This window comes from Pseudopipra pipra, chromosome 2 (assembly GCF_036250125.1).
Source record: "Pseudopipra pipra isolate bDixPip1 chromosome 2, bDixPip1.hap1, whole genome shotgun sequence".
Lineage (NCBI taxonomy): Eukaryota > Metazoa > Chordata > Aves > Passeriformes > Pipridae > Pseudopipra > Pseudopipra pipra.
Window position 1 is genome coordinate 71,448,611 of NC_087550.1, and position 22,725 is coordinate 71,471,335.

Sequence of the window (22,725 nt, forward strand, 5' to 3'; positions counted from 1 at the left end):
GGCAATTTCTCTGTCTGTATTTTCAGCAGACATTTTTTCTCTTCAGTAATTTTCCTCTTCAAACCAGACCACTGTTAGAGCTGCTCACACAACTGGGGAGAGCTGAATACGGTAGGATTTATGTCTGTCTATATGCCTGTCTGCTCCTGCTTTTTCTTGTAGATCAGAGTGTACCCACACATAAGACAGGACAGGGAGTGGTGATCAGGCACAGGGCTCAAGTCCAGACAAACCAGTCCCTTGCTTATACAAAGCCAATCCCTTTTATTCCCCTTCACACCATGTTGGTTCTCCCTACTTTAACCTTGATTCTTCCTTTTCTTTGCCCTTTTCTCCACACAGTAAATATACCTAGAATTGGTATAGTCTAAGACCTTTACCCAGATCATATGTGTTCCTTACATGATATCATTCATGTGGTTACTGAGGCACCAAAGGCCTTTAGAAAATCATCAGACCTTCCCTTCAACTGTCTGTGATATTTGGCCATTTTGCACAAATCCCCTTAGCCAACTCTGAGACCCACCCATCCCTCATGGAGATATTTGTAACTTTTTTCAGCTTCTTGCTTTGTTATGAACCATGAAGAAGTTTCTCATGAGATGTTCAGTTAGCTAAATTTCAGGCTGAGGTCTAGTAATTTACTTTCACACCTCAACACTAGTGTTCAAAGTAAGGTGATACAAAACCCATTATACATAAATGAGATATAATAATTCACAATAATCCAGTAATAATCCACAAAATTCACTTGTTTATATAACTGTGTTGAGGGCATTTTACTTCACTTTCTGCATGACCTTAATTTCCAAATTTTAGTTTTCTGTGATAGAAATATTGGAAGGTTTTACAGATAATTTCATTGCAGATTTATTAAAAAGCGCACTTAGAGGTTCAAAGATCAGCGTTGCATAAAATCAGCTACATTTTTTCAATTTGAGAAATACAGGAAAGGCTATGTTTGGTGTCAGACTAAGTCTCTATCTAACTCAATATCCTGTACCTCACACTGATCATGAGCAGATGCTTACAGAACACTATTAACAGGAGAGGTATTTATGATTCTTTCCAAATCTCCAGCAATTTTCAGCTCGAGGAATTTCCTGACCCTGATATGTTTTTTTCTGTTTCAGTAATCTTCAAAAGTTTACTCTTCATGGTGCTGTTGTTTATCCCTCTGAACTATTGCTGTGGAGAGCATAATGGATGATATGAGACATGCCAGTTCACATCTAATTTGTTTAACTCTTTATACAAGTAAACATTTCCAGCAAAGAAGGGAATGATTCCCAGCCACCTTTACTCATTACATACATGCAACACAGATACTCTTTGACAGCCCTGCCCAAGGAACAATCTCTTATGGATCACTGCAAATGCAATCTCTGACGTGGCAGGTGTCATGTGGCATTGTGCACTGTGATTCTTCACAGGTCCTCCGTGCAGTAAGACAGAGGGCAGAGCTCTTGAGATCTGCAGGTCCTGGCACTTCTCAAGGCTGGTCTCTCCTGATGTCAGTCATCCCTCTCATAGTGCATTGGTGCCATGCTCTGAATAGGGAGGTATATGAAAGGTAGATTTTCCCTTTGGGACTGCTTCCCCATATGATTAGTCCAAATGACAATTCTTGTCACACCAGCTGGCACTCTGTTCACAGACTGTCACCCCATCATCCTGTCACTGTGACAGAAACATCATATTTTTGCTTCAATAATTTCCTAACACTTTATACATGGTAACTTAGGTGCCTTAAGAAGAAAAAATCTCCAAGGGGACATCCACATCAAATTTTTCTTATCAGCAATGTCCTTTGGCAAGGACTTCCATACATTTGCTTCCCTTTTCATGAAGAGACATTTCATTCTTTCCTGCTCTGGACCTAGTTCCTTTGGATGGCCCCTGGTTCTTGTCTATCACTTTGTACCTTCACAACCTGAGACAATCAATGTTACGCTACTTCAGATTACGTGTATTAAATGAGGATCCTTCCTTCTGTAATTTAAAATAGCTTATTTTATATATTTTTTTAAATTGAAAAATAATCTAGTTTTAATTTTAAAATAGTTTTTCCCAGGTTGTTTTTTTTTGTTTGTTTGTTTTGTTGTGGTTTTTTTGTTGGTTTCTTTTTAGAAAAAAAAGGACTTTGTGTCAAAATTGCTTTTTACATTTTTCTGCAAAAGTTGTCCTATTCTGACCTATTCATTTTTTTAGATTTCTTTTTTTCCTGTAAACCTGATATGATATTTCAACCTCATTTTGCTATAGCCATATGTTAGAGGACTTGCTAATTTTTCAACAAAGGTGACAAATTTCATCCCGAAGGATAATTTTTTTTGACAGTAATATCAGCAAAGAAGAGAATATTATTTGTTAGAAAAAGGATTTTGGAAGCTATCCCATTAGTTCAAGAAGATCCATCAAGTAGGAGCAGAAATAGGTTCTCCATATACCTGAAGTAGCAAGTCATAATTCTCCTAGTGAAAAATCAGATTTTTCTTTGCCTTGGGACATTAATTATAGCCTTATTAACAGTAAAAAACCCACAACAAAACAAACCAACCAAACAAAAAAACACTAAAAAAAACCCAAACCAACCAACCAACCAACCAACCAACCAACCTTTTTTTTTTTCTTGAGACTTAGCAACAACTTTTTTAATTCCAAAATAATTTGCAGACTCCCTACTGGCAGAACAAAGGAGTTATTTAGTTCTGGAAAAGAAAAATACAGGTTAATTAGTGAAAAGAAATAAGTACTTAATGCTCATTCCGTCTTTCCAGTCCTTGTTATTTTACTCTTTTCAAACTGTATTAGTTGTACTTGCATGATCTTACACCTATGATATAAAAGTTTCAATTTGCTTTACAATACCATTCTTGATTCAAACTCTACTGGATGAAATAAGAAACTTTAAAAGACTTTTCTAATGTTCTGATTTTTTTTTTTTTTGTCCAGAGTTTATGTGAGGGAAATAGTCATATTCACAGCATACTGTTTACCAGAAGCCATACTAATTTTGCTGAATATTTGTGACAAGTGTGCCATATTTCATATTTTTAAACTTTGCTTTTTTCAGAACTTAAATGCTTCTCAGACATATTCTTTTAAGATGGTTTAAAATTTCTGATTGCTGATGGCAAGCCCAAAGTATACATCAGACAGTTTTTCCTTCTCCAAGAATATTTTTCAACAACATACTATAAAGCAAACCAGACAATTTTCCCTGACATTTCTACTGACAGTGAACTTTACAGAGTCTTTTAAAAACTAGCAGAGACTTTTTCTAATAGCATATGTGTAGTGAAAGAGTTTTATTGAGAAAAGTAGGGAGAAGGCAGTACATCAGTAAAAGATAACAGCTGCCAAATAATTGTACTACTCACCTGTTCTAGGAAACCGCTGAATAGTGGCTTGCCTTTCCATTTGTTTGTCGATACACAGTAAGATCATTTAAGAAAAAAAATCAGATATTCTTTAAAATTATATGCTTGGAAACCCAGCATTCTTGTGACTAATGAGTTCTAGGTGATGTGGCAATTAAGACTTTAGTGTTATAAATTTTTTGTTCATTTCTATAAGACACATATATAATCATAATACAATTTTTTTTCCTTGATGCAAATAAGTCATAGTTTTAATCCCTTGAATTCTTAGATAATCAAGATTCAAATTCAGACACTCAAACCAGGTTCTCCATAGGATAGTTTCCAAATAAAAATTAGGTTTTAAATTAGTTAGACTCACATTACAATCAAGTTATTGGTTACAGTGTAGTCAATATATTGGAGTTTAGTGAGCTCTTCAGATGACAAAAGGAAAGTTTTTAGTCGGTTATTTAATATCTGAAAAGATGGGCAGTTCTTTGCATTCTGGATGTGATTCAGTTAATACTCCTTCTGGCCCTTAGCTGCCATGCTAGTAACACATAAGTTCTGAGTTGGATCAGAAATCTTACCTGTTAGACTCATATGCATGTCTTAGATATATCAGAAAATACCAGATTCTTATGCTGAGCCCTTAGTCTCCGCTTAACCCTAAATCACCAAAGCAAACCCAAATCAAAAGTATCAAGACTGTAGAGAGTCAGCTGCATCTACAGCTACAGTCATTGCTCCAGTTCATTAAAAATATTTGAACTAGAGCGCTAATTCAAAGAATTACTGGCATTAATATTGAGGTGAATTTCACTGGGTTCTAGATATCTTAAATACAGAAATCTATCTTTGAGACTAGTTGTTTGAAGTCCCTTAATACACAATGTAGAATAACAAGGGTCTTTAGAGAAATAGTCCATGGTCCCAAGTGAACATGTAAAAAATATATGGTTTCTTTCCCAGCACTGATTATGAACAGAATTCAGCAAATTTGGTTTGAATGTACTTTTGCATACACATTAGGTGAGGTTAATACCATTTGCAAAATCTTAACAGACTAGAGATATTATATTTAGGCTGTTGTTTAACAATTTCTAAGTTCTGTGACAAGATCACTAGGTTCACATAACTGAGAATCACACAGTTCTGGAGTTTTAAAAACATCAGCTGAAAGGGAAGCAACAGATGCAGAAATGTGCATAACGCTTTACAGGCGCTGCTTAGGCACCTAGTTATTCTGGGAACTTCATCTGGTACTGTCAAGGAATATCACTGTGCCCAGTGCTGCAACTAGGTGAGGATAGCTACAGGAGGCTTCCAGCAAACTACAGTAGCTTCTAAGAAGCTCTGTCACTTATTCCTGATCAAACACTTCTTTCAGCTTTTGTTCCACCTGAACAAAAGGAGGGAAACATCCTTTCAACAGGTGCTACAGAGAGGCCTATGTGACTGCCAGACTACACCACTGTTAAAATAGTGTAGTCAACAGAAGCCGTAATTTTCACAGAAGTGCCTGAGGTCTCTTTGCTGAGGTTGGAGGAGAAGTGGTGTCCTTGCCTCCAGGTGTGTGCTGGGGGAGAATTTATGTTGCCAAGTAGCTGCTGGAGGACCTCAGTGGACTGCAAAACATCAGAGATATTGTGAAGGTTGTCTGGATCTTCTTTGTTATACTGCAGCTGCAAAAGCCTGAAGGCTCAGCTGTACTGAAGAAGGCACAAATAGACTCTTGAGTTCTTTGAGTTGGGAAATAAAGACTGCCATACCGGAAAAGGCTGGAAGCTTGTAACTTCCAGCACAAGGAAAAAGGTTCCAGCTCTACCTAAAGCAATTCTTGTAGGAGAATCTATTCAACTGTATATCTGAAACTACTGAAGAGGTTTAGTGTCCTCGTAGCAGATGAGGGCTGGAAGCTGAGTTCAGGGATGCACTCAAGTAGGCTGGATCTGAACTATGCAGCAGCACCAAGAGGAAGTGGAATTGATGAGTGACAGCACTGGAAGACTCCCTACTGCAGTGAATGGAGACTGCCATCTGCTGACCCAACTTATTTTTGTAAGATTTACTGCTCAGATCTGGGGTGCTGTGAACAGATTGCTAAAGCCCCTGTCCTTGAGGCTCTTCCACATAAGCATCAACTTTACTGCCAGAGGAGCCTAGTGTGAATAACAAGTGTGATCATGAGGCACTGGGACTAAGAATCAAGGACCTGGGGATCCAGGTGGTTTTTATCTCAGTCCTTCAGGAGAGGGGGAAGAAAAAGGAGCAATGAGAACTGGGGAGTTTCTGCAGGTCATCAACTAGCTAGCTGCACAGTTTGTGGCGATAAGAAAGATTTGTCTTTTTATGATGAAGGCACCCATCTTGATGATCAAGAAAGGATAGCTAAGAAGAGGTAGGATTAAACTGACCAAGTAGGAAAAAATCCTCATTTTTGCCAGTGGGCTGGCTATACTGTTCAGAACAGCTTTAAATTTCAGAAGAGCTTTAAAATAAGAGTGATGGGAGCAGGACATGAGGACCTACTAGCATGTGATAAAGTGGTGGAACACTTGGGAAAACAAAGGGTGCAGGATGGAGCTGGAGACCTTTTAGTCAACAGAACAGGGCTGAAAGTTCCTCTCCTCAAGGATGTGCACAGAAAGAAAGAAGAGCTGGGATGGAAGCATTATAGGTCAAGCTATCCCATTTACTCTGTGAAAACAGCGTGACTGGATACCTCTCTGAACTGCTTGTACTTGAGAGCATGAAGCCTGGGGAACAAATAGGAGGACTTTGAAGTCTTCATGTGTTTTCAGATCTAAAATCTTTTGGGACCATAGATGTGAGCTAGCAGTGTGTTATTGCACTAAAAAAAAGGTCAGTGATATCCAGAGCTGCATTAGGAAGAATGTGACTAGCAAACTGAGGGATGTGATTATTCTCTTCTATTCAGCACTGGTGATACCACATCTGGAGTGCTGTGTCCAGTTCTTGGATCCCCAGTAAAAAAGATACAAGATAATAAAGGGACTGAGTCATGTGACATGCAAGGAGAGACTGAGAGAGCTGCAGTTGTTAAGCCTGGAGATGAAAAAGCTCGTGGGGATCTAATCAATGTGTATGAATACCTGATTTGGGAAGTGGCAATAAGGATGATGGAACCTGACTCTTCCCAGTTGTGTCCGCTGACAGGACAAGAGCTGCAAATTGAAATAATGGAAAAACGGAAAACATGAGAATTCTGTTATGATGAGTATGGTTAAACACTGGAACAAATTCCCCAAAGAGGTCATGGAATCTCATCCTTTTAAATACTCAAAACCTGATTGGACATGATTCTCAGCAATGTATTTTAGCTGGCGCCACTCTGAAGAGGGGGATTGGGTTGGATAATATCCAGAGGTCCTTGTAACCCTTGGCCATTATGCATTTTTATTCTATGTTCCCATTCTTTTCCCACTCAGATTATGCCTCAGATTAGACTCTTTTTTATATTTTTCAATTTATTCTATTCTTCTGTTGAAAATTGTCAAGATTATAAATCTTAAAAGCTAGAAAATTAAGCATGGTAAATTCTAACTAGACTATTTTGTTGTATAGCAAGTCATGTGTTTGGATCTGGATTTCTACAATGTTCTTAGCCACTTGCTGTTTTGACAATATTTTACTGGGTTGTTACATCCCTGAGTCAATCATATCTCTTCTCGCTTAATCTGTGCAGTAATTTGGCTATAACACTAAAGCTAAGCATCAGCACTTTTTCTTTTCTCTTTTTTCTGATACTTAGTTCTGACTGAAAGACCTTATACTTGATCTGGAGTTTTTTCCATATTCTGTATTAGACATGGTTAGCATCCATAACAAATAAGTTTGTGTCCACAGATTTGATATAGCTTGGGTTTTGAACTGCAAGATGGCAACAGGGAAACTTTCTTGGTAATCAGTAATTTGTCTCCCACAGATGCTGGAAAAGCTGGTGAACAGGAGAGGTTGAATTCCTTTTCTTTTCTTGGACTGCCAGTTTCTGGCTAAGCCGTTTTTGTTCTATGATAAACATAAAAGGAGACTCAAAGGTTGAATATATAAACAAATAACAGAAATAAAACCTCCATCAATATCAAGTAGAAACTTCATCTGTTAATGTTCTGTCCTATGACACATTTCATTTCATCTTGTAATTATGCTAAAGTGCACTTTGAGTTATCATAGCTTAATTAGAGAATAAGTGTTAATTTTCCAGTTAGAAGCAAATAATTGTATCAGTCACATATTTTTGTTAAAGAACTTTCTCAAGTGTTTGCACTCTAAAATTTATGGCTAAAATAGAATATAGGGATACAAATTCACTCTTTTTTTTTTTCTTAATTTTAGCTTTTATGAGAAGTCAGGAATCATATGTGCATATATATCCCTGTGCTCTCCAATTACATGGAGTCTACTGAGAGTTTGGTTAAGCTGTCATATACTTAAGTATTAAGTATCTGAACATAATGTGAGTGCAAACTAGTTTCCTTAAGAATAAAAATTATCTCAGTTGTAGAAAATTCGCCAACAAGAGTATGCAAACTCTCACCGTCACCTTCAGGTCCCAGTTATTCAGAAACGCAGCTGTGGGAAACCAGGCTTCACTAAGTTTCTGTATACATATCATGTGCTGTTAACTGTAGGAATAGTTCTGGTAACTTCCTTGTAATAAAACAAGGTGTTTTTACCTTCCTGCAAAACTGATGTTAATTTCTGAATACTTGAATTCATATTGAAATATTCTTTTATTTTATTGGTTATTTTCAATGTACCATTTACATCTTATCTATTCTTTTAACTTTGTTCTTCTGCCAATCCAATAACACCCCTTCTCCTCACATGTAAATCTCTATAGGTATTGTATAGTCAATACTGAGTTTTTAACAAAGTATTTAACTCCCTTTCTGAATTACTATATTTTCACTTTTACAAACTAAGTTTTAAAAACTAGTTTTCAGGAAAAAAAACTTGCCATAATAATTAGCATTTAACACCATGTACCCTGAAGCACTGTGATTACTAAAGTAGTAAAATATGTAAAATAAAAATATTCTTATTACTAAAAGCTGTAGATAGGAATGGCTTGTGCAAATCTGTACCAAAATTGTCAGTCTAATGTCCACCTTAAAATTTGAAACTGTCTCATTCTGTTTTCATAGACTTGAGTTTGAGATATGAAATGGGTGGTAGGCACCTGCTAGATATAATAAAGTTTATTTACTTTTAGTAAGTTGTTGGCAAGGACTGGGAGGCAGATTTCTTTCCAGCTTACTCTTCTGTTAGACATTTAAAAGAAAAAAAGCATAATTTAATTTGTCATGTTTTTCATATCAGATTTATTTGTATACATTAGACTCTCACCTTCATGAAACTTCTATCACTCCTGTAGTGTTGCAAGATTATATATCTGTGTAGAATGATTACAACATTTGGCCATTATATTTTTAGCAGTAAGAAAGACCTATATTTCAGCATTATGAGTAGTACTTTAATTGCAAAATGTAAACTATTCACCCTCAGCGCTGTATCCTGTTTAATCGTATTGCAACTATTGCTTTACATTTTTCTTTGTTGGAGTCTCGGACAGATGTAGCTGCCTACAGGGCCATCCAGGAAGAAAGAAGAAGGACCGAGCTAATTTTGTCTTCCCTCTTATAGTTGGATTGACGTAACATGGTATGGAATATCCTGTTCCTCCCAGAAAAAAAGAGTGTTATTTAACTACACAAACCCATTACAACAATCACAAAACTTTCAGTGATTGTGTGTTTATATACATACAAGTAATGAAATTTACCAACCTCAGAAAGATTGTGAGGAATATTTCTCTCATATTGCTTCATTTTTTGACAACCTCAACCAAATGTATTTTCCAGGTTATTCTTTCATTTACTCTATGGACACCTGAGTTGGAGGATTTTTCAACTGAGAACTTGGAGGCACCATATTGTTTTTTGTGATGGGTTTCCCTACAAAGCTGTGTCTGTGATAAATCACTGCAGGTTTCCTCTGCTTGAAATACTACAGTGCTTCTTAAAAGTTTCACATACTACATAATTTATGAAGGATACATAATAAATTTTTGGACACACGTGAAAGGTAGATTATGTAATCTCTTCAGTCTAAACAGACAACAGAGGCAAAAATTTAGAGGGAGATAGAAGAGCAGACATTTGGTAAGATCCCTTGCAAACTTCTGAATTGTATTTTGTGCTGTGGTGTTCCAACATAATTTGTTCTCTTTTGGGGCAGGTTTTTATGTCTTTACTTGTCTTAAATTGGAACAATAATGACACGGTAGCTATTTACTTTTCTTGGCCTTATAGAATAGAAAAGTGATAGGCATAAGAAAATGACAGATAATTCTGTACTTTGCACATCAGTATGAGCACAATTAATGAACTGAGATTAAAGAGTAATATCCTGCTTTGAATCACTGAGAGGCTCTATCATTATTTTTACCTTCTTTTACTTTGTGCCTCAGTGGAGATGATTGCAAAGATAGTTCAAGTAATGTATTAATCAAATACATTATAAAAATGCATGAAATGCAGTGAGTATAACTGCAAAATAGTACATTAAGGATTCTTTTAAGTTTGTAACTCTGACTTGTTGAATTTGTTTACTTCTTGTTCCTGACTGTAAAATGCCCAATTTTGCACATTTTCTTGGGATCTTTTTCACAGAAAGAAATGGTTATATTTCACAATGCAACAAAATATCTAACTAACTGTGATGGGAACAGTTCCAGGCGTGGAGAAAAACATACAGCAATTGACAGGATTTTATTATATGGACCTTCCAGTTATTATATGGACTTTACTGTTATTATGTGGTTTCATTGTATTCACACTACACAGTGCACAGGCTTGCCATGAGTTTGCCTGCTCCCTGCTTCCCCTGCTCCTCCCTCTTTTGCCTGTGTCCCTATCCTGTTTTGTCCCCCCGCTTGTCTGTCTCATGCTCCCTATGTTCTGGCCCTTTCCCCTCCTGAGCTGATAAAAGACCGCGTGCATGCATGAATAAAGGATTCTACTTGCACCTTCCCTTGTGTCCCGGACCCGTGCGGTGCCACGGTCCCATCCCCCCTTCGGATCGTGGCAACTAACAATCATTAACTATTTTTTTGAAATGAATAGTTCAAACTAATATCAAGGAAAAAAATCAAGTATTCTAGTGTAATTTTTCATCTAATAGAATGATATTTTGATATTACAGTATTTATAGCATAATTACTATTAAGCATTTCATTTTGTAATATAACTTCTGATTGAAATAGTTACTTGAATTTTTCAGTTTGTAATAATGACAAAAAATAATTGATAAATACCTTTCATTTATCCCAGTGAAATTATAACTCTCTCTGCATCTCTTACTTTTCGTGAAAGAATGCTGTCAGAACTATCCAATATAATTATAGTATATATATACATATTTAGTTATTCTTTCTTGTGATTCTTCCTGAAAACACTAGAGTGAAACACTGGTATGAGTTGACAAGAGAGACTGTTTTATTTCTGTTCTTGGAGATGTTCAGAGCTCAGTTGGACAAGGTCAGACCAAATCTAGTTTTGACCTGCTTTTAGCAACAAGTTGAATGAGATGACCTGTAGAGGTTTCTTCAAGCCTCCATGATTCTGATTCTATAAACACCATTGATATGATGATATTACTATTATGGTTTATTGCTACTGGTGATGTTTTATTATTAAATACCAGTACTGACAATAATTTACTGTTCAGTAATACGGTTACTAATAGTTTCTGGCTTAATAAGAATGCAAAAGAAAGTAGAATTATGAGGAAGAAATAAAAGAATAAGATCAACAAATCAAAAAAGGTAAAGATCAAGGTTAAGCTTACCATAAGTCTAACTATTCCTTTCATTAGACATTAATCTTATGTCACACTATACTTTCCTTATTTTATTGCTCATATTATTTTGTGATTGCAATGAGAAATCAGTGAAATTTTTGAAAGTCTATAATTGGAGCAACAGTGTACTTGAGTTTCTAATCTGTCTGCTGGGTCATACTATAGAAAATACCCAGAGGATGGGATTATTCCAGCTGTTTTTTATATGATTACATTTGATGTTGCAGTCATGAACTTCTGAGTAATTTTGTTTTCTTGATTACCTGAATTCCCTCTTTTATTAAATAAGGAGAAAATCTTTATGCAGATTGCATCTTTGGGGGTATATGCACAAATGTCATCACTCTCCTTCATTTCAGGGACATAATCTTCAGGAGCACTTTCTACTACCATTCATACTAAATAGATGTCATCTGTAGTAGACGTGTAAAAACCTACTGATGTAACACTAAGTTAACCTGTTTGGAGCTTACTTGCATTGACATGAAAGACTGAAACTAGATAGAATATTTTTCTTGTTAGCAGAGGCTTGCCATTATGAATATTCAAAAAAAAAAATTGTCATGAAGACCATACAAAAATCATTCATTTAGAAATGTTTCTGAGATGTATTTCTTTCATAAAAGAAGTATTACAGAAGGTTTCAGGAGCTCTTGGATCAAATTCTGTGCATTTCTAAGCTGTAAGTTCCTAACAGAGTTTTCACTGAGAGGAAGACACTGCCTGCCTTGGAGTTGATGTATTTCAGTCCCTCCTAGTCTAGCCACTTCATTTGATATGAGAAATTAAGGACAAAGTCTCTGAACATTACTCACATTATAGATATAACTTACTAATAAAGTTATCTGCATATGGATTTGGTATTTACATAAAGTGTGAGAACAGTAATTAAGCTGGTGTTGCCTCCTATCTATACTTTCAGACTGTTCTTCCAACCTGTCCCTTTCATCTCAAGAAATAGAAATCTCCTTTAAATGCAGCAACCATCAGTATAATTTATGGATTTTCATCTCACTTGTTTTGCAGTTATTTTAATTGTGCTAATGGAGATTTAAAACTGCATTGGACATAGTATGTGGCATTTACTATAAGTAGGGCAGGCATGACAATGACACAAAATAGGTACATGTTATGCATTGTATATGTTGCGTTTAGTCATTAAAACTATGACACCATCCCAATTTCAGTTCTGATTTTCTTCTGAAAGTTCATCTGTTTGTATTGGTTTAGACAAAATATCATTTACCGTTCCAGACTTTGTAGATCCATTTAGAAGAGACCGCAAGGGTTTTTTGTTGGTTTTGTTTGTTTGTTTGTTTAGTTTTGTGTATACATCTAAAGAGGCCTCTGTGAAACATTACCTTTATATCATTGTGTCCATAGACTTTGGTACTTTTATTATTAAAATAGGGTCTATTACAGAATAAATATGTATTAAATTCAAGGAAGTTTAGTTATCAAACAAACATTTGGAAATCTATTAATTTTAATACAATGTTTAATTGCCATCCATTAGTTTACTTGTCTGTTATCAGAGCTGGTAGATGCCATCATACATTATTGTATTTTTTTTTTCCCTGGCACTTGGCAGGGAAGGGAAAGGAAGGGAGAGGAGATAATAAGAGGGAAGTAAGGAAAAGTTCGTGGGGTAATTTAAGTTTTTAGGTTTGTAGAGTATTTTAGCTAACAATCTGTATTTAATTGTACAGTATTCATGACAAAACAGTGCAGGGGGTAATAGGAGGGCGAATTTTTTCTCACATTAAGAAGTAAGGACTTCTTAATGCACAATATCATTATACTAATTGCCTTTCTTTTTAAAAGCAGCTGAGTGAAACAGCAGAAATCATAACAAAAAAAAAATCTGCATAAATATTTTCTTACTGGAGTGTACCAGGATGAGTGCAGTAAATGATGACTGTATATATATATTATTTTTTTCTATTTTAATTTCATTCATGTCTGACACAAAGTCCAGTCTGATTCCATCACTTATAGTGTGATAATGAATTTATCATGTGTACAAGTGGTTATGGTAACGTTATAACAAGGAACACCAAATGATAACTGTAACATAGCAACTGCTCTACTGAATCATACTAGTGTTTCAAATAATTCAATATTCTGACTCTCCAAATAAACAACTGCAGATACTTATAAGGATATAAGAAAAATTATGAGATCTCTTGAGAGATCTTCTGACATTTCCTTCGTGCCTTGAAAAAGTTTCAAGTAAATCCCCTCAGTTAAATGAAGGTTTATGAAGTAAATGATGGAGCGTGTAGTGACTAAAGCTTACATGACATAAACACAGATGTTCTCATACTCACTGAAAATTATAAAAGCTGCTTGGATCCCTTTAGAATCTTGATTTTTTTAAGCAGTGAGTTCCTTATGTACTGTTAACCTGAAGAGCATATTTCGCCTGAGACAACTGCATGTGATCCAAATGACTATATGTCAGAGTTTACATGGGAACATCATACCTGAGTTTCTATTTCAGTTAAAGGGGGCTTGATTTGATTGCTTACATACAGATCAGGGTCTTATACTATCTAAAAAGTCCTAGGTTATTATGCCCATAGTCTGTTCCAGAAAAGCACGTACCTCTATAGTTATTGCCATGCTGGTATCTCAGATACTCTAGGACATCTACAATGCTAGTAGGGACCTATGGCAACTTATAAAGCTTCTAGAAGAATCAATTAGTATTGTTTGGGAGGCTGTTCAGTAGATGATATATGTGTGATCTCAGATTGCATTTTGTAGCCCTTCATATTGATTTGGAAGTTCACTCAAAAGAAATACTAAGAGTATGGTCCTAAGTGAGATATACAGATTAATCAAAGCAGCTTCACTAGGCTAAGGAAATCCATATAGAATCATAGACTCGTTAAGGTTGGAAAAGACCTCCAAGATTATCAAGCCCAGCCTTTGACTGAACACCCTCTTTCAACTAAACCATAGAACTAAGTGTCATATTCAGTTTTTCCTTGAACACTTCCAGTGATGGTGAGTACACCACCTACCTAGGCAGACCATTATCCACTCTTTCTGTGAGAAATTCACACAGAATTGTAAAATATAGTGAGTTGGAAGGGACTCATAAGGATCATCAAGTCCAACCCCCAACCCCTAGCCCTGCACAGGACCATCCCCAAGAGTCCCACCATGGGCCTGAGAGTATCTTCCAAGTGCTTCCTGAACTCTGTCAGGCTTGGTGCTGTGACCACTTCCCCAGGGAGCCCGTTCCAGTGCCCAACAACCCTCTGGGTGAAGAACCTTCTTCTAATATCCAACCTAAACCTTCCCTGACACAACTTCAGGCCATTCCCTTGAATACTGTCACTGGTCACCAGAGAGAAGAGATCAGTGTCTGCCCCTCCTCTTCCCCTCATGAAGAAGTTCTAGACTGTGATGAGATGTCCCCTCAGTCTCCTCTTCTCCGGGCTGAACATATCAAGTGACCTCAGCCACTTCTCATACGACTTCCCTTCAAGACCCTTAATCATCTTTGTTGCTTTCCCTTGGACACTCTCTAAGAGCTTAATATCTTCCTTATACTGTGGTGCCCAAAACTGCACACAATATTCAAGATGAGGGCGCACCAGTGCAGAGCAGAGTGGGACAATCCCCTCCCTCAACTGGCTGGTGGTACTTTGCCTGATGCCCCCCAGGACATGGTTGGCCCTCCTGACCACCAGAGTACTGCTGACTCAATATTCAACTGGCCCTTGACCAGGACCCCCAGGTCCCTTTCTGTGGCACTGCTTTCCATCATCTCATTCCCCAGTCTGTACAAACATCTGGGGTTGCCCCATCCCAGGTGGAGAATCCATCACTTTCCCTTGTTCCAGCCCTCTAATTTGTTCTTCCTGATGTCCAGTCTGAACTTCTCCTGGTGCAGCTTGAGACAATTTCCTTTTGTCTTGTTGCTAGTTGCCTGGGAGAAGAGGCTAAGGTTTTTGGATGGGATCTAGGAGGCAACCAGAGTACATTCAGCCATCACATGTATTATTAGATGCCTATATTGAGGTAACTATATAGAGTTACACAACTTCATTATCCAGAAATAGAGCTTGAACATGCAGCTCATGTACAGATACATACTTTCAACAAATTTAGGCATCTGCAAGTATAGAGCTGAATTCTTTCCTGCTTGAAGCCATGATTTATTTGGCTGTTCTTAGGTATTAGTGTGCATCTGAACTACTGTTCTTTTTTTTCTCAGATAACCTAGTGTTTCTTTAGGTATGTCTTCTGAAATGGCCAACAGTGTTCTTTTTGGACTGGGGATACCCTTCTAGCACATAATTTTTTCATTATGTTGTCAGTGCACAGAAGGGGCCAGCAACATCCTTAGGGTAATGGTAAAGTCAACTGAGCAGTCACAGTACAGCAGACAGAACTGGTGACCAGTAACAGGGCCCACCAACTTTCTCCAACAATTTTGTGAGTTTCAGGCTGAGGCTGGAGCTTGGCCAGGGGCTCTAGTCAGGAGTGGCTGGAGCCAGAGTGGAGATGAGTTGCAGAGCGGATCTGATGGGCCTATCCTCTATTTTGGCTGCAATTGCATGGTTTGGGTTTTTTTTCCTATTCTTAAGTATGTTATCACACAGACACTACCATCACCACTGATGGGCTTGGCCTTGACTGGTGGTAGTTCTGTCTTGGAACCATATGGCATTGGCTCTATCAGACAAAGGGAAAGCTTCCAGCAGCTTCTCACAGATGCCAGCCTTGTAGTCCTCCCTGCTACCAAACTTTGCCATGTAACCTGTGTACAAAGCCTCATATGGCAGAACTCACCTTGGGGTAATAGAGGTAAATTATATATAGAAAGAAGGAAAGGAAAAGTATGTGCAACATGGGAAATTCTCAGAGGCTACATTTTGGACAAAAATTAAGTCCTTTTTATATCATGGAAACACAGGTGGACTTAAGACATCACCAGTTAGATCAGCCAAAAGATGCTGTTAATTTTTATTTTTCACCTATAACAGACAAGAGATGATGAAGTTTAATCTTTGTTTGGACAAAATTTTGTTTTCCCAGACTGTTTCTTTTTTCCAGACTATTTTTCACCTTTTCAGATTATAGGTTGTCATCTCAGTTCTTTGTTTTAGCACTTATTTGTGGTATCTCAGGATAGCTCTGGTTTCCAGATACTCAGCTGTACTTCAAAGAGGCCAGATGCACTTTTCAAAGATGCTTCTGGTTCCCAGACTCGGTTCCCAGGCTGGCAGATATTTTCTGCCATTCAGTCATTTTCCCTTTCTAACCAGGTCACCTTTATGGCTGTTCATATCACCATGGTGATAAATTTTGCATGTTAATGAAATTCCTCTGTTTCCATCCATTGAAATCACAGCCACATTCAAATGTGACTCTCACAGAGATTACAGATTTTACCTGCAGAAGAAGGAAAGCTGTGAGATCTATTTATATAGACAAAACCCACCCATTATTCTTAGTAGTTATAATTAATTCATAAGATTGTCAGGAGATTTTTAGTTACCTTCTCAGATTATCCTTTAATTTTGTTCTACACTATTTTTCAATTTCTGATTTCCATTGCAATCTCATAACATATGTCTGTTGAGCTTGTCTTTAATGATGAGAGAAATATTTAATTATTTCGTAATTCTGGCCTTGTCTTTACAAATGACCATGTTTTAGTTCTACTTTTTAAACTATGGATCTCAGTGTGTGTATACCCATAACTTTCAATGTTTAATATTTACACCTGTTTACTCGATAAATTGCAGTCTTTCAGAGACAATCAATAAACTCAAACTCAGAAAAGAAAAATGAGATTTAATCAAATTTCCACTTTAAGTTATACTTTGTCTTTTGCTGTTACACTCTTAAAGTCAAGCGTAAAAATATTGTTTAATTCAATGGTCTCAGAATTGGGCTCCATGTAAAAATACACATAAAGAAAGCAAAACCAAAGGTATAGTTTTGCTGATGGTATTTTAGCTGATGTTAGCAGTGTAACTCTATTGACAGTAAGGTTATTTTAGCCATGAGTAGTCAGAAGACAATAGGAGTTCCCACCATTTATTAATATATTGCTATAAACTTTTCCATATTTTCCTAAGTAAATGTATTGTAAAAGAAATTCAGTTACGATCGTCGATGAGATATATTTTATGTATGAATTCTAGTAAACACAGGTATGAAAAAAACTCCAAATTATTAAAATTGTTAAATCAGATGCATGTTATAAAGTAAAAAAGGCTTGGAATCAAGAATAGAAGTAAAATGTGAAAGAGCTGTGTTTTGTGATATTTTAACGTACCTCAGCTTTGCGGATCAGTTACTTTAAAACTGCTCACAGGACTACTACTAGTGTAATGGAACATTTCTCTCAAGCGTATTTATTGAACACATAGTTTATATATACTGTAGCTCACAAGTGTTCTTTACTGGATTCTGATTTTAAAACTTTTGCAAAATCACTAAATTTAAAATCCACTTTGGAGTAAAATGAAGTACTTTTGAACTATTTGAACAAGGGAAATATTGTCTCCATCATATATGTCTGAAGCAAAGACCTGCCTACCAAGCAGATTTCAGCATTTAGTTGTTATAACCCAAAATATAAGAACACTAATAAGCTATAAATCACAGAATCACAGAATAGGCTGAGTTGGAAGGAACCCACAAGGATCATTGAGTCCAGCTCCTGGCCCTGCACGGGACTAACTCCAAGAGTCACACAATGTGCCTTCTTCCCTCTTTGTTGTCTCTGACAAAGACTAAGGGCTGGGAATTGTCTTGTAAAAAAATAAGGTACCAAAATCCCAAAAAAATAAGGAGGGGAAAAGAGGAAAAACTCAGTTTTGTCTGAGCTCTCCTTGCTGAAGAATGCCCAGGTCTGATGACTTCAACCTCAGCAGCAAAGACTACCATAGACCATAGCCACTGTGCTAATTGCACAATGACTACTTTGGTATGCTAATGTAGCTTGTAATTGCTAAGGACTGTTCATATAATAATGTCATGGTTTGAGATAGTCCCAAAATCCAATTCCCTAGCTCCATTCCCCCCTCCCACATCTCAACCTAATGTGAGATGGGTTTTTCCAGACAAAACACACCAGACTCAAAGTGGGGGAAAGGGAATATATTACAATGACTGTACAAATAAATACCATATCACATTATACACATGATCACAACTATCTCTACCATGACATATGTATTTACAATGGACCAGATCTCTTCTCCCCTCCAAATAAAAGTCCAGGAGGGAAAGAAGGACAGATCCCTTCCAGTCCTTAAGCAGCAGCTCTTCTTCTGTCCTCCATGCAGCAGTAACTGGGTTGTTGTAGCTGGATCTCTGTTCAACATACACAAGGGGGTCTCCAAGCCCCTCGGCTCTCCTTCGGTCCAAGCGAAGGCCTCACCTGTGGACTGCCAGCAGGGACAAGACTCGCATCACCACAGGCATATCACGAAATGCAGGGGCATCTTCGTGAAAGTCCCTTCCTCAGGGGATTCAAATTCCCGTTCGCAGAGCTCCGTGCTCTGTCTCTCAGGCTGCCACCGCGGCAGCAGTGCAAGGGGGGGGGGAGCCAAGGTCAACTCCCCTCGCATTCCATCTGGCCGTCCCGGTCCAGCTCTGGGACGTCTCTTGAGCTTCTCAGCTCCTCTCTCTCTCCGGTGCTGCATGTCCAAAACTCTTCTCCTAAATAGGAGTCCATGTCCCTCTTCTCCAAGAGGGTCTCCAAGGGAGTTTTGGGGAATCTGGTATCAGTCTTACCCCAAACTCTGTCTCTCAGCTGCTGGCTCTCTTTCTCCTGGCTCTGTCTTCCAGGAGTCTTCTCTGCGGTGCTGCATGTTGTTTCTGCTGCTTCTTCAGTTCAGGTCTTATCTCTGGCTCTCTGCCACCGTTTCTCTGGTCAGTCCCGGCTGCTGTCTGTGCCCATGGAGAAAACATTCTCCTGGCATAACTACAGGCACCTAGCCCAGCTTTATGCTGTTCCAGGTCCCTGCAGCCCCCCCGCTGGGGGCTGGGAGGGCCCAGAGGGCCCAAGGGGCTTAGAGCCCCTACCTCGTGGCTCACAACATGGCCACCTCTCCTACAACCAAAACTACAACTCATCTCTTCCGGTCTGGTTGTGATATGTTTACATTTCTGCAGGAGCGCCCATTGGGCAGAATTTCAAAACTTCCAAGGGTTTCCACCCCTTGGGGTCTACCACTTCTCTCAGCCTCTGGGGAAGAACAAGGTCCAAACCACGACAACACTCCACCCCTCGCTCCTGCGAAATTGTCAACATATCACAACAACTTAAAAAAACTCTAATCAACATGCAATCTTCAACAAACTAAAATATAACCAAAATCTCTCTACTACACATCAATAAAACATTATCACAAACTTAACTCTACTCTTAATACTTAACTTACATTACTATAGCCTTACGCTTACTCTACAATGGTACAGTCTGTGTTTTGTCTGGAAAACTCTTTCTGTTACCACAAACATCATGGCTCTTATCTCTCTCCCCCCGATGGTTCGCAACCATCCTCTGCTACCATTTATGTCATGGTTTGAGATAGTCCCAAAATCCAATTCCCTAGCTCCATTCCCCCCTCCCACATCTCAACCTAATGTGAGATGGGTTTTTCCAGACAAAACACACCAGACTCAAAGTGGGGGAAAGGGAATATATTACAATGACTGTACAAATAAATACCATATCACATTATACACATGATCACAACTATCTCAAACCATGACAAATAATAACAAATAATTGTCTGTAAGAACTAGTTAACACAAACCATGTTGTTAATTAATGTTAATGTAGCAAAGTTTTGTTTTAAATTTTGAAACCAGCCTGATTCGTTCATTGTCTAAACAACACAGGCACACACATATTCAGTCCACCTACAGTAAATTGCATGAGGCAAAATGAATGAAGTGGGATGAAGTTCTAGCTGCTTGAGGTAAAATACTGAAGAATGACATCCTAACATCCTTAGAGAAAAATTATTCCTGTAGCACTTGGAGAAGTGTACTTTAACTTACAGAGGTTGTGATAGAATTGTGTGAAAGAAGAAATGAATCAAACCCAAAAAGGACAAATTATTTTACAGAAAAAGGAACCTGGAAGCTTTTTGCACAATTGGAAAATAGAGCTGAGGCAGCTTACTGGTGCTAAAGCTAAAGCTAATGTTTCACCTCATGTAATATACACTCAGTATCCCATGATGTGCGACATAGACTACACTATGCAGTCCTCTCTTATCTGATGGCAGGAAAACAGCTGCACTTGCTTGCAACTTATCTGGGGAGGTATCTGTGAAAGCCTTTTTGCTCTTCTATACAGATGGATCAAGATTTCACCCCTAAGGGATACCTCTGTGGCAAAGATATTCCTGAACCTGAATAACTGAATTGAAGTTAAGATATGTATTTCATAAATCATAGCTATTTTTTCTAGAAAATATTATTTCTGACTCCCCTTGAATAAAAACTGCAAGAGCAGTCTTCTCATTTGTCAAGTCTTGAGTTTGTCTAAAGTGATATAGGATTCAACTTGGCTTCCTGCCTGCTTAACATTACTGTTTAAATAGAATGAGTCACCCCAGTTTTCCCAGTACTCCACAGCCTAGAAATGAAGTTAACACTGAGAAATAAAGATTTATGTATCATAATCTGATTTTGGCTTTCTAATACACAATTTCTCTGCTTTCATGCCCAGATTCACCATAGAAACCGAGACATCTAAGAAGCTTTAAAGTCAAACAGAATGTGATAGATACTGCTGAGTAAAAAGTGACTCCAACCTTGGTTATCACAGAGCTGTTGAATATGATATAGACAGCTTTGGTGCAAGGTGCATTCTGTGGACAAATAAGAATTTTGTATCAATGGGGGAATACTCAATGCACTTTGGAGATAACCTAGTCAGAATTCTGCTATTGGGGTTTCTGAAATGATAAAGGAAAGACAAAAATTCTTTTTTTCAAAAGGAAATTTTCCTTAAGAGGTCAATTACCTTGATAGATTTCATCTTGTTAGGGGCCTCTCCAACATGAAAATATTTAAACGGTTTTCCTGCACATTCTAGGAGAACACACTAACCATCAGTGTTCTATCACTTATTGAAAGAATAAATTTATTTCCTATAGAACTTGGTATGCCACAGTCAAAATATTTACAAGCTCAAAATGCAAAAATAAATAAGAAACTGATGGATTAAATGGGGTAGAAACTACTATAAAATTACACTTTTGTAAGCCTTCCCCCAGGAAACCAGGGTGAAGTACGAGGGTGAAAGCAGACTCCTCTTTACTACACCCCCTCAGACCTAGTCTTTTAGGTATAGATATGATGGAGAGTCTATTGAAGGCAGGTCTCCCAACATCTCATTGTGCTTGGTCTGCAGGTCAGTTTTATTACTGGCCATAGACAATCTCACTGCTCCCACTGCAAGACCATGCCCTTTTTTGTTCATTACTTGACTTTATGCCATCTTGTTTCTTCTTTTTGTTTTTTTGGGGGTTTTTTTTGATATTTTTGGGTCTATCTTGTTTTTCCCTAATTATTTCTTCATCACTGATCTCAATATCTGCTACACACGGACCTAAATCTGGAGTTTCCAATGTAGTTGCTAAGACGAACTTAGATTTATGTGGTATTACTGATACTGCTGTCTAGGTGCCTCCAATGCTGCTCAGCAATTACCATGTTCATACTTGCAAAACTTTCTTTACCTTAGGGACTTTGAGTCACAATTTTCTACTTTAGCCTTCAGTCCTCTACCTAGTTGATTAATCACCAGCATTTTCTTAATTTTTGTGCTGTCTGCATACCAGAGCAACAGTGTAGCATATTTTCCAGATTCTGCTTTTGTGCTCATGCAAAATTCTTACTCTTGAATTGTTTTAAGTGCTTTTCTGGCTTCCTGCAGATGTCTCAGCTAGTTAAGAATGCTCTACTGGGACCTCTTATTCACAAATGCAAAACAAGTGAGCAGTTTCTGCAGGAATTACTAGAATTAAATAATTATTCTGACTACAGAAAAACCATCCTCATCAGTGTGTTGTTGTCAAGGTCCCATTTTCTTACCATTCTTCTCCTGGGATCATACATCTTGAATAAATAACTTCTACCTCAACCAACATAAATCTTGCTGCATGGAAGTCCTGATTTAGCAGGAAGGGAAGACAATGGTTTCTCTGTCCCTCCTTTTCATTTCCCACGTTATATCCAGTGGTCTAATAATTAATACTGTTTTTTGGGTACAAACCTCTGCAGACTGAGAAAGGGATTACTCATTTTCTGCTTTGGCCAAGTGATTTAATTAATTGGCTATTGTCTCCTTGAAAAAAAAGTAGGCACTATCTTATCATTAACTGTCATTACAAAGTTTATGCGAGAAATCCTAAAGGGTTTCTAAGCCCATGTGTGGATTGAAGTAGAATTTTAACGGGATTTACTCTTAGCCCTC